Source organism: Hetaerina americana, unplaced genomic scaffold (assembly GCF_022747635.1).
Source record: "Hetaerina americana unplaced genomic scaffold, ioHetAmer1.1.p SCAF_12, whole genome shotgun sequence".
In the NCBI taxonomy this organism is placed as follows: domain Eukaryota; kingdom Metazoa; phylum Arthropoda; class Insecta; order Odonata; family Calopterygidae; genus Hetaerina; species Hetaerina americana.
In genome coordinates, this window is record NW_027286292.1 from 8,462,193 (window position 1) to 8,480,041 (window position 17,849).

The window sequence follows — 17,849 nt, forward strand, 5'->3', positions numbered from 1 at the left end:
AGGCTTTTGCTTGGATCGATAAAAACCCAACAAAATGAAAATTTGCCTTCTTTCATGGAGCTCAAGGTTTGATTTTAAAAACTGTTCCATTTTTATTTTCCTTTGATCCATTGTGAATAATTTTCAAAAATCTCATGGAACGAACTCCAGTAATACAGAGTCGACAATTATAGGGATTATCATACACGGAGTATGATAATCTCTGTAATTTTGCGGACAAATTGTGCAGCCGAAAATAATTGAAGGATATAACTGTAGAGATAAATATGATAGAAGGAAAAGCTGAAAGGGAGGGAGGGAAAGAGAAAGAGTGAGGATTGTAACGATGAAAAACATAATAAATCGAGGAGTCATAGCCAAATGGAGATTAAGGCTCAGGATAGATACCACTGAAAAGAGTCCGGTTGAAACTTGTCGAAGGAGGGATCCACTGAGTAGAATATGATCCGATACGATATAAACACCACACAATGGACGTTCCCTTAGGATTGAATGTTGAGTTTAAAAATATTCGAGAATATCTCACATCTTAATCAACTCGACTGGGATCAGAATCGAGCGGTGGCTAGCGCACTGGCTTCCCACCCTCAGGGCCCGGGTTTGATTCCTGGAGACGACAGATCTTTTTCAGTGGTATCCTATTAGTGCGCCTATTGTTTAAGATTAGGCTAATGCCGACGCCGGGTTTCCCTCCATCCTTCATCCTTTCCTATCCATCCCCAACGGCGCAAATGACCCTATCTATCGGTCGCCTACCCTAAAACTACTACTGCACGAGTAAACGCTGCGTAGGCATAAGGTATATACGTAGATGCATGTACATGTGTATGTTAGCAACTTGTATATGTATCCGCATGTGTGTAAGTTAAAATGAGTTTTGCATGAATGAGTGCGTCTCAGTGCGTGTGGAATGGTGTGAATTTGTTTGTTTTGCAAGTGTTTTTATTCAGTTTTTTGGCGTTCGATCACCATTATCACTCTTCATTATGGCCTTTAAATTCCGAAAACGTGTCGTATTCATAAATGAATTTTACTTAGTTCATTTATCTTTCCATATTAACATAAAACTTCACAAAGTAAAGACTTCTAAAATCAACTATTTGAAGAAACGCTTTCCAGATGAATTCAATACCGCGAACGGTTACTTTTTTATCGAATAAATAAATTTTTAGCTTTCATTTAAAACGGATTTCCTCCCGCTCAGGCATGTCAAATGTTCCCAAACGAAAGGTCGGTTCGCTGTCCGAGGTACAACTTGGTCCAGATGGATGATTAATACGCATATGTAAGCACTGGACGCCGGGGGGTAAGTTGGGCGGACCTACCCTTTATTAAATGTTGGTAAGAAGTATTTATTCCGTAATAAATTAAAAAACTGGATTCGATATACTCGAAATCCCATACCTCCCTTCTAGAAGGCACCGTTGGGACCAGCGCGGGCCAACATCCACACACCAGAGCAATCCGCAGATTTCCTTCTTCTTTTTATTATTCTTTGTGTAATTACGGGAACCAACTAAGCAAACGCCTTTTACTTGTTTTCAAAGGCATTGGCATTTTTTTCCTTGCGCATTTGTTACTTGTTTTATTCTTGCTCAATAGTATTAGTTTTGCGGGAGGCAACCGACAGCTGAGGTCATTTGCGCCATTAGGGATGGATGGGAAAGGAAGGGTGGAGAGAAACGCGGCGTCGGCATTAGCCTACTCTTAGCGGAAGGCGCCAAGGGGTCTGATATTTAACGTCCCATCCGACGGACGTCATACTCAATCAAAGTGCTCCCCACAAGGCACCTCAAGTAGGGATCGGGATACCACTGAAAAATATTTGTTGTCTCAAGGATTTGAACCGGGCCCTCTCGGTGGGAAGCCTGTGCATTAGCAATCGCACCATCCCGATCCCCCTTTCTTGCTCAATATACGAGAAAAAATATTTTTTTATAAATATCATTTTTTCTTTTTTGCATTAATTTTTTACTAATGACGATTATTTTATTGCGTAATGCGACAGAATTTCCCTACACCCGCAGCATTTCATGTACGATACAGGACTTTAATTCTTCGCTCACTCAGCATTCCTGATGTAGCTGCATGCCATGGCGCACACCTTTTCAGTAGCGGGCAATGGATACCGACCGCTGGGTTCGGTGGCCCCTCCCCCCGACAAGGGATTTTCTCTGGGCCCGGCATAAAAGCATCTCGGCGACATCAGAGCACGCAGTCCCCTCATGGCCGCGGGCAGGGTCACTGCAGTGCCCACACGCCCCCATGTGACTTCACCCCTAGGCAGCCACCCTCCCGCCATTCCACGACTGACGATGACGCGTAGTAATTTTCCGACGGAGGGGAGGAAATCAGGCAACCAAATCCTCCCCACACTCATGCTTTGTTTCAATAATTATCTACGCAATTATCCGGGAGACAGTAATACGTAACCTTTAATAAGTGCGCATAGGTTGAGCATTTTTAAACGCCTGGTGTTCCATTGGCTGTAATAGAGGAATCTTGACTGTCTTAAATTTTTAATAAAGATTCACCTGCACATTTGTACATAAATCAAAGTGCGCATTGTATAAATCGTACATAAATGCCTTTGTGCACAACTTGAACTGTGTATGGTACTACAATGGAGATAAAATATTTAGAAACGTGAGAAATATAAACGACCAATTTTAGTTGTAAAAAGAGGACCCAGAATAGATAATCTGGTAAACGGACCACAAAAAACAGACTATTATAATTGAGTGGTGTACACTCTGCAGGGAAATTTCAATTTAGAATGCAAAATGGAAGTCGGTACTCGGTTAATACCGGGTACCACGAGTATCTACAAGAAATTGAAGATTTAGGCGCAACGTTTGATCCGATGATGACTCTAATTCCACATATGATCTCCTCCTTCTAAAAAAATTTGGGATTACGTTAATTGAGATTCAACATACTTTCAATGAATATTTTGCTGAACATTTGGTATTAATCCTTTTCAAATGTAAATCAGGATTCCTCTAATTCTCTCTGGCCCTCAACCTGAGCGGACCTGCCTACTGAGTGCTCCTGATAACCGGTTTGACCCACCAGAGGCTACCTGCCTGCCAGCTTGTTTCTGGTGCTTTTGGATTTAGTGAAGTGTAGTGTAGTGTCAACGTATACGTTGCTTCGTTTATATAGTGTTCGTTTTGTGTGTGGTTTGTTATGCGTAGTGTGCGGCAAAAGTAGTTTATTTTAATGGATTGTGATGATTTTTTTCCTTCGACTGTGACTGATTATCGGCGAGTGCTTTCCATTTTTTTACTATCTTTTTTTGTCCTCTGAAAACCAGACCTTACTCAAACATCGTTTTTTCCGCTTAGGCTTTATATTCCATTCCAAAGCGTAACTTATTGAGTGAGTTAAATTTAGGTAGCCCCTCTTAGAAATTTTAGCATAGTGTATACAGGTTAGCTTTTGCTGGGAACTTGGTGGCTAAATTAGGCTGGCTTCATCTAGGTCCCCTGTTGCCATGCTCGAAGGCACTGGCGAATGCGTGCCTTTAAGGGCTCGTATCGTCATGTTGGAGAGGATGGTGTGGGAGCTTCGATCGGAGATCGCCGGCGGGAGGGCTCCCCTCAGGAGAGATGGTGCTCGGGATGGAAATACGGAAACCCGCCACGCCCATAGGGATGCACGGCTTCCTCCGAATGCTACACGTGACTGGGCGATTAGAGACCAACCTCGTGTCCTATCTCTCTACGAAAAAGTGTCTCACGTTCGTAGGTCGGACGATTGCAGGGTCGTCTCTCAGGGCAAGGGGAAGGTAACGCTGCGGCGAGGATTGGACTCTGAGGAGGCAGATACCATCCCCGTCTCCAACAGGTACCAGGTGCTGCCGGATGACAGCACCACCGTACCTGCAGCCCCTACCCCTACTCCGAGGGATCTGCCTAAAGTAAGACATCAGCGGTCGGGAAGGGAGGAAAACGTTATATTAGGCAGTTCCAATGTCCGGCGTATAATGAAACCGCTGCGCCGCGGAGTCCAACAGGAGGGAGGTGTTGGATTCTTGTCGTCCTGGTGTATACCAGGCGGCGGGATACCCCAAGCGACGCAGGCGGGGAAGGCGGCCGTCAGTAATACGGGCTGCTCCAAGCTACGCATTGCGGCTCATTGCGGGGCAAACGACGCCTCGGAATGTGGCTCTGATGAGATCCTGCGCTCCTTTACGGAGATGCACTCGGAGGTGAAACGAGTCGAGGCAGAGTTGAAGGTCCCAATTAAACTAAGTATATGTAGTATTGTGCCGTGTATAGACCGCAGAGGGCTCGTTTGGACCCGAATAGAGGGTTTACACCAGAGATTGCTGGGATTTTGCCGGGAAATCGGAGCGGACTTTGTTGATCTGTGGCATTTCCTCTCATCGTGTCGGGTACCCCTTAATCGCTCTGGGGTCCATTATACTGCCGAGGCATCGCAGTTTGTAGCGCGTAGGTTACACGAACACGTTTCGAGGGTTCAGCATAGTTGGTAGGCAGGAGCGCAGGTCATATATTAGGATAAATGAAGTAGAATCCAGCGCTTTTTGTCACTTCAGATTAGGTTATGTCTCTCAGATCCCAAAAAAAGTTGAAAAAACGCACACTTCCGTCAAAACAACATAACCCACGTTAATTTAATAAAATTGGTACTTCTAAATACATAACAGCTAGCAATGCGAGTGAATGTAATTCTTTTGTCTCTGTTAACCACGAATCGTCTCAAAACAGTTTTGTTAGCGTACATAAAACCGAAAAACAAAAAGTAATTGACCAAAATAAAATTATAACATTAAACTGCCGTAGCATTAAAAACAAAATATCGGATATTGAACATATTTTTGTCAGTACAAACGCAGAGATAGTAGTTTAAACGGAAAGTTGGCTCACACGAGATATTGCAAACAATGAGGTTTTTCCGAGCGGTTTCACAATTTACAGAAGCGACAGACCATTGGGTGGGAGAGTATTCATGGCAGTAAAGTCACATCTTAGTAACCAACGATATGAATGCGACGCAAATGACATAGAAAGCGTTTGGTGCAACATTAAGGACTACAACGGCAGAAGCCTATTCGTGTGTTCATTTTACAGACCCCCCAGACTCTAACACAGATGTTCTATATAAGCTCGACGGCCAAATATCCACTCTCAGCAGCAGGCATAGCAACAGTATTATTATAATCGCCGGTTAATCGCTTAGAACAAATTGTTAAATCACCAACACGGGGCCAAAACATACTAGATATCTTTGCCACTTCTAACCCCGAAATCATTACTAACATTGAAATAATAGACGGAAGCAGTGACCATAAGACTATTTTGGCAGAGTTAAAAACTAAGTTCGTCAAAATAAACAAAGAAAGGTGTAAAATATACCTATACAACAAGGGAAATTTTAACGGACTACGAGAATATTTAAAGATAGAATTACCAGAATACTAGACAAAAACACTGACAACCAATATAGAGAACACTTGGAAATATTTCTTAAATATTTTACGCGAAGGTATGAAGACGTACATCCCATCCAAACTCAAATGTGACAGTAAGGAACCTAGATGGTACAACGGGGAAGTCAGATCGGCATTAAGAAGGCAAAGTAAGCTACAGTCAAATTTCAAAAAGAGTTTAAAAAGTGACGATACAGTGTATGTGAATACATCCAAACGGAAACTAAAAGAATGTCGTAGTCAGACGAAAAGTTTTATGCGCACAGCACTACCCTCTTTTAAATCTAAAATGCTAAGCGAATATCTTGAGGAAAATCCAAAGTCATTCTGGTCCTATGCTAGGAAAATACAGGGTAAACGTACAACTGTACATTCTTTGAAGACGGAAAATGGTGAAATCATTACAGATAGCGTGAAAAAGGCAAATATTTAAAACCATTTTATCCAGAGCGTCTAATATAAAAAAAACACAAACGCACCAAATGATCCTCCACACCCACCCGGGAACACATGAGCGATCTGACACTGACCAAGCAGGGAATAGTACACCTGGAAGGAATCAAGGAATTTTCTGAAGACATTTCCCCGTTTTTACATATTGTTTTTCTGAAATCGATAAGAAGAAGGCTCAGCGCCTCGGGACTGGAAGCTAGCCCATATAACTCCCATCCATAAATGCAGTGATAGGGATAAACCAACGAATTAACGACCCATTTCTTTAGCATCAATCTCTTGTAAAATATTGGATCACATTATTGTCACTAACATTATGACATTTCTTGATAGTAGGAAAATACAAAACCACAACCAGCACGGATTTAGGAAAAGCAGATCTTGCGAAACACAACTTGGTCTCTTCATTCACAATATACTGAGTTCGGGAGAAATCAACACAAGTGGATGCAGTATTCCTAGATTTCAAAAAAGCCTTCGACAAAGTCCCACACAATAAACTGTTACATAAACTTAAGTACTATGGAATCATTGAGAAAATAATTAATTGGATTAGAGACTTCTTGTCAAATCGCAAACAAATAGTAGTCATAGATGGGTTGTGCTCAACCGATAGAGATGTAACTTCGGGCGTCCCCCAGGGAAGTGTAATAGGGCCTCTTCTATTCTTAATATACATTAATGACTTAAGCACACACGTTGATAGCAATCTAAGGTTATTTGCTGACGACACGGTGGTATACAGGGAAATAAGGTGCCAACTAGATCGCGAGCTACTCTCTAGAGGCCTAGACCCAATCTCGGAATGGTGCAATAAATGGGGATTAACGCTTAATATAGATAAATGCGCAGTTTTGAAATTTTGGAACAAAGGAAGCGAGGAACAGGATATAAACTACAAAATAGAGGGTTCAGTACTGACTACGGCCGATCAAGTTAAATAGTTGGGTGTTGTTCTAACACCACGCCCTTCATGGGAGCACATATCAGGACAATATGCGGATCAGCTTTAAAGAAACTTGGCTTCATAAAACAGGTGGTGGGGAAATGTAATGAAAACGTTAAAGAGAGGTGTTATTTTGCTCTAGTTAGACCTCATTTGGAATACACCGCAAGTATTTGGGATCCTTGGGAGAAAATCTGGCAAGAAGAATTAGATAAAGTCCAGAGAAAATCCGCTAGATTCGTTAAAAATTGTTATGATAAGAACACAAGTGTGACAGGTCTCTTATGGGAATTAGGCTGGGAACCACTTGAAGTGCGGAGAGAACAAGCGAGACTTAGACTTTTATAAAGGTTCAGAACAAACGAGATTAACTATGACACTGAAGGAACTAAAATGGCCCCACACTACTTAGGTAGATCAGACCACAAAGATAAAATAAGGGAGATAGATTCCAGTACAGATAGACACAAATACTCATTCTTTCCCCGAACAATCAGAAATCATAATAGTAAGAAACCGATGTCACTTTAGAAATACTAAAAACCCTGCATTTGCAAGTTGGAACAAAATTAAACACTGCAAAGCTGTTAGGTATACTTGTAGGTGCATGTGTATGTTAGTTGGTAGTTTTTGTGTTAACATGTGTGTGGGGTGTAAGTGTTCTTGCATGAATGTATGCCATGGTGGATTTTTTTGTGGATGTATGGATTGGTGGCTTCTGCATGCGGTTTTTTTTCTTTTCTAAATTACGGGTGGTGTCCTAACACCCCCCGTCACACGCCCTTGCGGCGGCTTGCGGGGTATTAAGTAGATGTAGGATTCGTATGCTACATGGCATGCTTATGTGAATTCCTTAGCCAAATAATTAAGTCGCTCATACACTGTATAGCGGGAATTCAAAAGAGATTTTGCCTTAAATGCACTATATACAAAATAATGTTTATCCAATGTTTGAAAAATGCATCATATATGATAATTTAATGGAAATGTAGGTATCTCAAAGCTTAGAGAAAAGGAGCACTAAAAATGATTTGGTTTATGTGCACGATGTAATCAATACCGGTGAGGATGTTTGCCTTGAGAATGACATTAATTTATTAAATCCTAATGTAAGAGCATGGCCAAAGAGGATATTTTAATTGAACTATGCAAAAATAAACTATAATGCCGGCTCAAAATCGAACAAATGGTGCCAATCCCTAAAACAATATTTTAATAAACTATTGGTTTTACAATACGTTTCAATGTACGAGATGCCGCTCACATACAAGGGTTGTATAAAAAGTATCGGAAACAATTTTTCCCTAACTTGGATGTACGTCGCAGCGCGCACTCACCGCGCAGGCTCGGTGGTGGAAAATTCTAGTCTGCAACACGCAATCGCCGGCGAGGGGTCTTTCCGGATCGTATTTTTAGCGGACCACTGTCGAGTGACTCGTTGCAAGTGCAAAATGCAGCGAACGATTAAACATTGGTACACCATCAAATTTTGTGTTGGACTGGGGAAATCGGGTACCGAGACTTTGGGCATGATTCACTGAGTGTATAAGGATTAAAGCATGTCACAAACTGGAGTATTTAAGTGGTACTAGCTCTTCAAAGTTTGTCAAGAGAGTGTAGAGAACGAGCCATCACCGGATGGCCGTCGACGTCAAGAACCGATGACAATGTACATCGTGTGCGTGAAGTGCTGAATTCAGACCTTCGGTTAAGTGTGTACATAATTGCATATCTTATTGGCATTGATTAGATGACTGTGCACACCATTATCACTGAACATTTGGTGATGTGAAGGATCTACCCTAAACTTGTCCCGAAGGTCTTGGCGGACAACAAAACAGAGTCAAGTGTCTGCTTGCGAAGACCTTCTGCTTCTAGAAGTATTTAAAATGATGATCAGCAAACCAGGGATGGCATTTTTTTAATGAAAATTAAATGAAGAGGATTTTACAAATAGGAGATTCTTAATGACAGAACTGTTAAGGTAATACAAGAGACAATTTTTATAATGAGTTTAGGAATCTCGGTAGGACTCAGTGCAAGCGCAAAATGCGGGTAACTATTGAACAGCGGCACGCCATCAAATTTTGTGTAGAACTAAGAAAATAGGATATGTAGACGTTGGGCTTGGCTCGCCAAGTGTTCAAGAATGAAAGTACACTCGTATTTGTCACAAATGTCACAAACTTCAGTTTTTAAGTGGCACAAGCTTTTTAAAGGACGCCGAGAGAGTATGGAGGGCGAGCCCTGCGCTAGACGGCCGTCGACGTCAAGAATCGACAAATACGTGCAACGTGTGTGTGGGGTGCCGTACTCAGACCGAGGGTTAATCGTGCACATGGTCGCAAATCGTATCGGCATTGATAAGATGAAATTGCACACCATTATCACTGAAGATTTGGCGGTGTGAAAGATCTGTGCCAAACTCGTCCCGTCAGTTTCTAGCACTTTGAAGCTCTTAGGTAACAGACTACCACAAGAAAATCAGCCTCGCGACGATTCCCAATCCCCATTACAGTCCCAACTTGGCACCAGCAGACAATTTCCTATTGTCAAAAATTAAATCCTCTCTCAAAGGACACCACCCTAAGTGCTGCCAAAGAAGCTTGCACGCGTACCTTTAAGGATCTTCCTGAATCCGCCGACCTTGTGGAAAAGCCGCTGGCAAAAGTGTGTCGACGCTCAAGGGATGTACCTTGAAGAATGTTGAGGCATTGTAGCAATATCTGAAATAAATCCTTTTTTCCGAAACGTGTTCCTATACTTTTTATATAAATCTTGTACAGGATTAAGGAAAGGTCGTGATTAAGCCGGGATTAGAAACATCGCCTAATCCCATCCTTTATCAACTCGATCTGATCCAGTACAACATATCATATAAAACAATTATTTTTTTCTACAATCAGTTGAAAGATGAAAGTTATAATCACTTATTAGTGCATTTATGAAATAACACCATCTGGTGATCTATTTTGCACCACATATATCTAATATCATAACTATTGTTCATTTTACAGTTTTTAGGCCGATAAAAGACTATATTTTACTTCCTTTCAGCAAAGGGGTATAGAAATAAGTAAGTTTAACGTATTTATTTGTAGTGATTTTGGAAAATTATGCATATTTTCCCACTGTTAAGTAAGTATTTATACAGATAAAATCTCTCGGCATAATTGTTTCTTGAATAACTTTGATTGACACCCGTAAAGGATTTACTCAATCTTCTCTTTTGCTTTTTAACCCACATTTAATTGAGTTTATATTTTCTGTTTTTGAAGCTAACGAACATTTCATTTGAGTACATCACTGTAGCAAGGCAAAAATTGCCGCTTGAATTAATTAACGCTGGTACCAAATAATACAGACGCGCGTCTTGTTAAATCTCATTAACACCAAATCCAATTAATAAAAACACTTAAAGAGGCAGAACCACATTTGTTCACAATACGTTTAGAGTAATGCAGAAAATAAAAAAGCACTTCTTTATCATTTTCAACAAACTGAAATACACAGGAATGGTCTCTGGTGGGCACTTTGACGTAACTGCTAAATGAAATTTCAACCTCTGACCTTTCCAAGGGTAAGATTAATGACTAATCCAATAAGTAATCAAAAAATAATAAACCGCAGCCCTGTGACTGTCAGTAGGGTTTTGCGCCGCTGTAGATAAGAGAAAATCAGAGGAAAATACAGGCTTAGCTTTTTTGAGAGGAGAACCATCTTAAAAGAGAATTCTTAGAATATTTCGTTTAATCGGATCGGCAATTTATTCCTTGGCGTAAATATCAAAAAGTACAACGCACAAATACATTAAAAAGATGGCAAGATTAAGGGGCTTCAAAAGAGACAGCATTTCTTATAAATGTAGGATCAAGTAAATCCAACTGAGCAAAGTAATTTGGCTGTCAGCATATGTCTTATGAAACGCAGGCCTCTCATTTTTGGGGAAATTGAATGAATGCTATTTCATAACCTCTTAATTTAACTGCGATAGTGCAGACAATACAGAAGAGTCATACCCGTAGTTTGGTGAGTTAGGAGCCGCACACAAAGGCAAAAGCAATCGTATTAAAAACGGTAGCAGTGGAAAACTACACCAGTCGCTAAAAATGATAAATAACAACCATAATTGTATTGCTCTGAATGAGTTTTGTTCCGGTGCTTCTATTTTGAATGGCGGGTTTTGAATCTCTCTCGCTACGTTTACAGATGGAGAACATTTTGACTATTTCACGTGTGTGCATAAGGTTTCTCAGTTCAATACTAATATTCGTTGTGTTACATACGAGCTCGTATTTTATGAATGCTTTCACGTAAAAAGAGCATTCTCGGGAATTTCGCATACCACCTCCTTGGTGAGGAGGTTCCCCAACTCTCACTCCAACACCCCCCCCCCTTCCTCAATTCCTACTGAATTTGACGATAACAGAAAGGTTCTGCGGGTAAACGCTGCTAAAAATCTGTGAGCATTTAGCGATCATGGAAAAACTTGACGAAAATATAAGGAGTAAAAGGAGTATGCGACTGCAGGAAAATGATGATAAGGCTCGTGCATACTTCGGAGAAAACACCTTTGAATTTAATAGATGCCTCAAGTTACAAATGAGAGGCGCCCTGGAAGTAGCTGAACAGACACAGCTTGCCCTTGATCTTGACTTTGGAGTAAGCGAGAATTTAGTAGACATGCGCCACCGGTGGGAGAGGGCCGTCGTGAATAGGATGAGCCTCGAGGTTTCTTAGTCAAACTAGATCATAAAAGCATAAAAGAAGAGATGTTACGGAAAAGACTAAAGAAGAAAGTAAGGAGTCTTCTTTCAGCTCGTCACCTGGGCACGACTACGGATGAGTCGGGTTTTTCATCAATAAAAGCTTGACCTAAGGACGCTGGGAGCTGTTTACAGCCTCCCTAAGGAATTAAAAGGTAGCCCAAGGATACAAAATTCCATTTTTTTTAAGAAAAGAAGGAAATAATCCACTAAGAACGCTTGAATCGAATGACGATATGTATGGTCTAAGCATTCGTTGGCATTAATTCGTCACAGACGATATATTATTGCCGAAAGTGTAATTGTATGTATTTTTACGTGATTCCTTTGGTCCATAAATTGTCTCTCATATTATACGTATATAGGTTCCCTTAGTTGTTTCTTTCGTTTTTTCAATAACTTTGCCAAGACATTTCACCTCTTTTTTAATTGTCGGTGTTATTTTATTTCCTTTTATCAGTCCTATTTTAGCCTTACGTTATTAATTTTTGTTTTAGCCATGCTTAATATAATACTTGGGTATTAGGAATATCAAATTTGTTGGAATGGCCTCTCTACTAATTCCCTGCCAAATACGAAAGATATTTTGTGCAAACATCAATTCTTCATATACGGTTAACTATTCGCGTACTCTGCACGCCTAGTGTGGATGCACCCCATCGCTGGCGGTGGCTACAAGGTATCATTCAGATGTGGTGGATATATTCGTTCGCTCGATCATTTGTCCACTTAAGTTTATAAATTCTCTTTAATTAAAAGGATAAATAGTGCTGTATGACCTCAGCTACCTCAGAAATCTGACATAAATTCTTAATTTTAGATTCTATCAACACAAAAGAAGCTTCATGACATATATGGCATATTTTCAAATGTTTTTCACTTTTTAGTATATGACTCGTGTTTCATTTTATCTGAAATGTGGATGGACAATTTTTAAGCAATGGTCAACGCATTGACCGGTAACGACCCTTTCATTAAATACGACAAAAGTTAATAATGGCAATGACGATTGGAGTAAGCGACATCATTTTATTATATAACTAATACAGTATTTATGGGAACCCTTGGTTAATAACATTCCCGTCTTCGTGTTGACTTCCATCCATTAAACCTACATACTAAATTAAACATTAACAAAGCTAACAACTATAGAGTTGGTAGGGTGAGGATTAATGTGGTTGATATTTATTCGAAAACAGCTTCTTTCGAAACTCGATATTGAACACAACTCGAGGAATTCCCTGTGAATATATTTCTAATACTTTAAATAATTTTTCTTTTGACGTATTATAATATATACCAACATTACATTTAAATCTATGGATACCATTTTTTATAAATACACTTCCTTAGAACATAAGTTATTTGATAATCTTCCTATTAACTTATATTTCATAAATGGAAACTACAACAGCCACCTGCCTCCAACATTGAGAGCTCTGATGTGATCTCAAAAGAGAAACCTATGGGCATCCCTCCATTTATAATGCACAAGTGTATTTATATATTTTGTGTGTTTGTAAAATAAAATATTTCAGTTGAAATAAATACATACGTACTACTACTACACCCTATAATCCACTCTGTAAATTGATTCATGGACATTCACTTTCTGGTCAAAAGCTAACACCACGACTTCTCAACTCTTAGGCAAGAAAAAATACGCTTAATGGAGCGTGATAGTTAACCTTTTCAGGGGCATCTCCTATGAAAAATATGAATACCATTTTCCCCTCGTAATTAAATATTATTTTCAGCATAACTGGAGCAACATTGAGTCTAAAACATAATCAACTAACTATCCTTTGTGAAGAACAGAACAATTGCCACCAACATCTGCGCGGAACTTTCGATTTAACTCAGTCCAAGAAATTTTTGAAATCATTCGGTGAAGACCTTTGCTGTACTTCTCAAATTCGAGTAAAATGTATTAATCTTTTCCAGACTAGGGACATTAGCAGTCAAAAGTTAGCAGTACTGACCTTAATATTTCATGTTCAGTTTCTTATTATCCCAATAATCGAATAAGATATACAGATAATGTGACATTAGGATCGTTTCTATTCTCATGTACCTTTAGAGATCTTGAGAATTCGGTGAAAACCATCCAGTTGGCCTACGTGTATTTACACGTAGGCCAACTGGATATATAGCAATTAATCACTTTCACCAGCGCATTTATTGGGCTATTTCAATTGGCAACTTTGATGGACAAATACTGAAGACATTAAGGGTCATCTCAATGCCATTTTTCTTGATAGTCTTATCAAGTAATATGCAAATTTTCAATGTGAGTCTAATTGGATTCTCCTTAAGAAGTCGGAAAGAAACGGCTTGGGAGAATTGAAGAATTCTTACTGGAGGTTACTCACAATTTGGTTATGTGCGAGACTCGTCATTGAAACGCTGCACGGCTTACACGGACATAATACCCTGCTAGCTGTCGCAAGAGCGCATGGTAAGGGTGTTAGGATAACAATAATTTATTCATCTTAATGCTCATAAATATTGATAATAATACATGCTTGAACATATCCACATACAACGTACGCATAACATATTTGTATCCATGTAAACATATTATTGCACATATATATCCAACATAGGTACACTTACACCCATACATGCCTGTCAACATCATGTAGTGATGGGTGTGATGCAGAAAAGTTTTTAATTTTGCTTCCGTAATCCAGAGTGTGTAAATGATACTGTCTGATTTTGTTTTGATACATAATGCGATTCAAGAACTAGTACTTGAATCCGTCAGTGGAAATGTCTATCCCGCTTCTCATATAATTGTATATCTATGTACGATTTACTTTGGCCCGTACCGAGAGTCGTCTATATTAGGTTTCCTTCGCACTCGTTTGCCGTAATTGCGCCTACTTCGCGCCGAGAGTGGAAAAAAACCCCTTCGCATTCGAAGACTTCCATTGTTTGAGCTACCAAAATTAAGGGAAGTCTGGACCGACCTTTGTTTACCTGTGCGTCCTTCGTGTAGACTCCCTTCGAAAAAGAGAGCCTTACGACTCTCGTACAGAAATCTTTCCTTCATTCCCACTTGCGCCGTAGTAAAGGTTCGCTTCGTAGGACCGACTCTCGGTACGGGCCTTATTCCTACGAATTACTTCTACATATAGCACAGCTTCCTTCCTCTTCCTAATTGTGATCAAATATATCGGAGTTTCTTAGTTTAACAGACTCGATACAGAAATATTCATTAGAACTTTGGCTGTGAGGATCTTGCAATTGTCAAGCCCGGAGCAAATAAGTTCCCTAGCAGGTAGTCACACAGTATTCCCTCCACGGCCGCCCCTTGATGAGGGGACATCGCCATGCCGCTTCCTCTCTGCCCTCCGCCCCTCGCCCTAACCGCCCTTAAATTCAAGCCCACCCCACTCCGCAATTGCGCTGTGCAGGCGGCTCTCGGAACGTGACCGGCGGAGAGAGGCAACAGCCGCACGGCATATATCCCGCGGGAGCCACCACGACTTGTTTCGGGCTACAGCCAGTGATGGCGCTGCAAGGTGGAGTGCCTCGTTTTCTCCCTATGGCACTCGGATAAATAGTGCGCAAACATCTACGAAAGAGACCACACGACGGTGAAAAAGAACGATTAATGGAGCACACCTTGAAAGTTAAATCCGGCATAGTTCTGATCTTTTCCTAAAGGAATATACAGGTACGTTATATATTAGGGTAGAATAGGTGTTTGAGCATTATAGAGGCGTGGTAGTCCAGTGGGTAGAGCCCTGGGATACCAACCAGAGGGACCGGGTTCGTTCCCAGGTGACGGATAATGGCTAACACCTCAGCTATATCCGAGCTGTGTGATTTTTCAGGTACCAGGTCCTCAGGGAAACCTGGGGACCAGGGAAAGGAACTGTTCCCCTACCCTGATGCATGAATTACACACGCTGTTGGGCTTAGCACTACATCGGCTATAAAACAAACCTTGGGGTTGATTACTGTAAATAAGTATAAAAGTAATTTCTCAAACTTTTGGAAAGTGATGTGGGAGTGGCATTTGTCTAACACAATAAAACTACTTTAATAATTCTCTGCAATATTTCACTCGAATACGTTCACTCAATTGCATTAAAATGATTACGTTTTCTACAGTATGAAATATCATTCTTTTCTAAAACGTCGGATATAATTTTATTTTTGTTTTATTTTACATTAATACTGTATTTTTAGGAGGCTACTCATACTCATATTCGTCGCTGCATTCTAATCACTCAGAATAGAAGGGTTAATCCCATGACTAATCCTGCAAGTCGTAATGCTTCGATGATAAGCTTTTCAATACAAATGAGATATCATAAATTGATCCCTAGTAAATTATATTTCCTACTGTTGTCATCTGGAACTTAACGGAAGAAAATGATCCCTTAAAGTGAACGGTTCTGCAGTCAATTTCCCTTAACTTATCCCTAAATTATCACCAGCATCATGAGGCGCCAGAATTATCCCTTCGAGAGCTCAAGTATATAAGAAGGCCAAATGCAGAGGTACAATCATCTACCCTGAGGACGATTGCACGAGTCAGGCATCGAAACGTCAGCGCATAATTATGTAGTTTTTCATCAGGCTAACGGCGATAGTTTCTACTCTTAACATTTTACCATTTAAAGTCAACAGCAAAATGAACACAGCCACTCGATGGCATCAGGCTTAATTACATGGGAATTTCTTTACCGAATGAAAGAAGAATACTAGGCTTTTCCCGCAAAACGTTTTATTCGGTGTAGCTAGTTTCAACGCATAAGACATGCAGGTGCCAGAGGATGACGTTTATGCGCTGAAACTATTTGTACAAAATAAAATGTTTTGTGGGAAATACCTGGTATTCTTCTTCCAGTCGATAAATACAGGCATTACTTCGCCTGAGAGAACGTATTCATCGTTAGTAAATGAAATAAAAGACATCGTTATCCATATTCACTACCCCTATCTTATTATGCACTGGAGGAAATGGACTGAAAATATTCGCTGTAGTAATTATAGTACTGAAATTTGTTGATGAGATGTTCAAACACATACTGTTAATGCCCATGTCACTGGGCACATGGAGCATGCATTATATTTGCATGCATTGTATACCTGTATTTTATGAAGAAAAACGCATGAATTTCATTGTTAATGTTTTCAATCGACATTCTATATCGTGACTTGAAGTTATTCGATGAGCAGTTAACGATAATTTATACTGAAAAAAGTAATAAGTTTATAAGTAATAAGTAAAATGCGGAAAGAAAGGTAAGTGAAGAAAACCTTTTCATAAATTTATCTTTAAACGAAGAAATATGTCCGAATTTTTTACCAAGAAGTGAAAACACTGAATTATTAGAATTCATTTATTGAGAAAATGAATTGACGAAAGCAATGTGAATGGTATTTACCAAATATCTCAATTAAAATAAGGATTCGGATATAACTTTCGCCCCTTGAGATGGAAGGACAAAATATGCCTATGAAATTATTCCAGTGGATGATGAGGTAGCATTGTTTCATCCGTCAAAATGAACATCCTCAGAGAGTTGAGGGACGGTGGCAAAAATAGAAATATGCGGAAGTCTTTTTCACAGTTTAGTTTATGAGCAGCCTCGGAAATCGAAAAATAAATTGGCTTTTGGAAGAGCAGTCCGGAGACGTACCAAATACGACGGAAGCATACCAAATGATATACAGACAGAAATCAGCAGCACTCGGAAGAAGTAAACCGATTGAATGAGAAGAATCTTATTCCTCAGGCATATGAAGAGTTAAATGACTCATTATCAAAATTAAAAAAAAGGCTGTGTTTAAAAAAAATTCAACACCTTAAAAGGGCAAGAAAAATCTCTGCCAAATATACTAAAACCTTTGGCTTCAGATTTATTTATCTGCATCGATATCCACTTATTTTTCTTCAATTTTATCAATTGAATTATTTTTCTAAAATTATTGAATAATAACTTCTCATTGCTAGCCCTTTTCTTTTTACTTAAAGAAATCAATGGAAAATGATGAGGCTACTGCAGTGATACGTATCCTGATAGCTTTCTCGAAAACAGAAAATATGTGGCGCAAAATGTTTTAATTTAATTGAATAAAATTCAAGGTTTGATCGCGTGATTGATCAATGGTTCTATTAGTAAGCCTAAGGTGTGCCCGCACTTGTAATAAAGACCGTCTCATTTCTTCTTTTATGTGCGAGGTCAAGAGTTTACGTTCAGGAAAA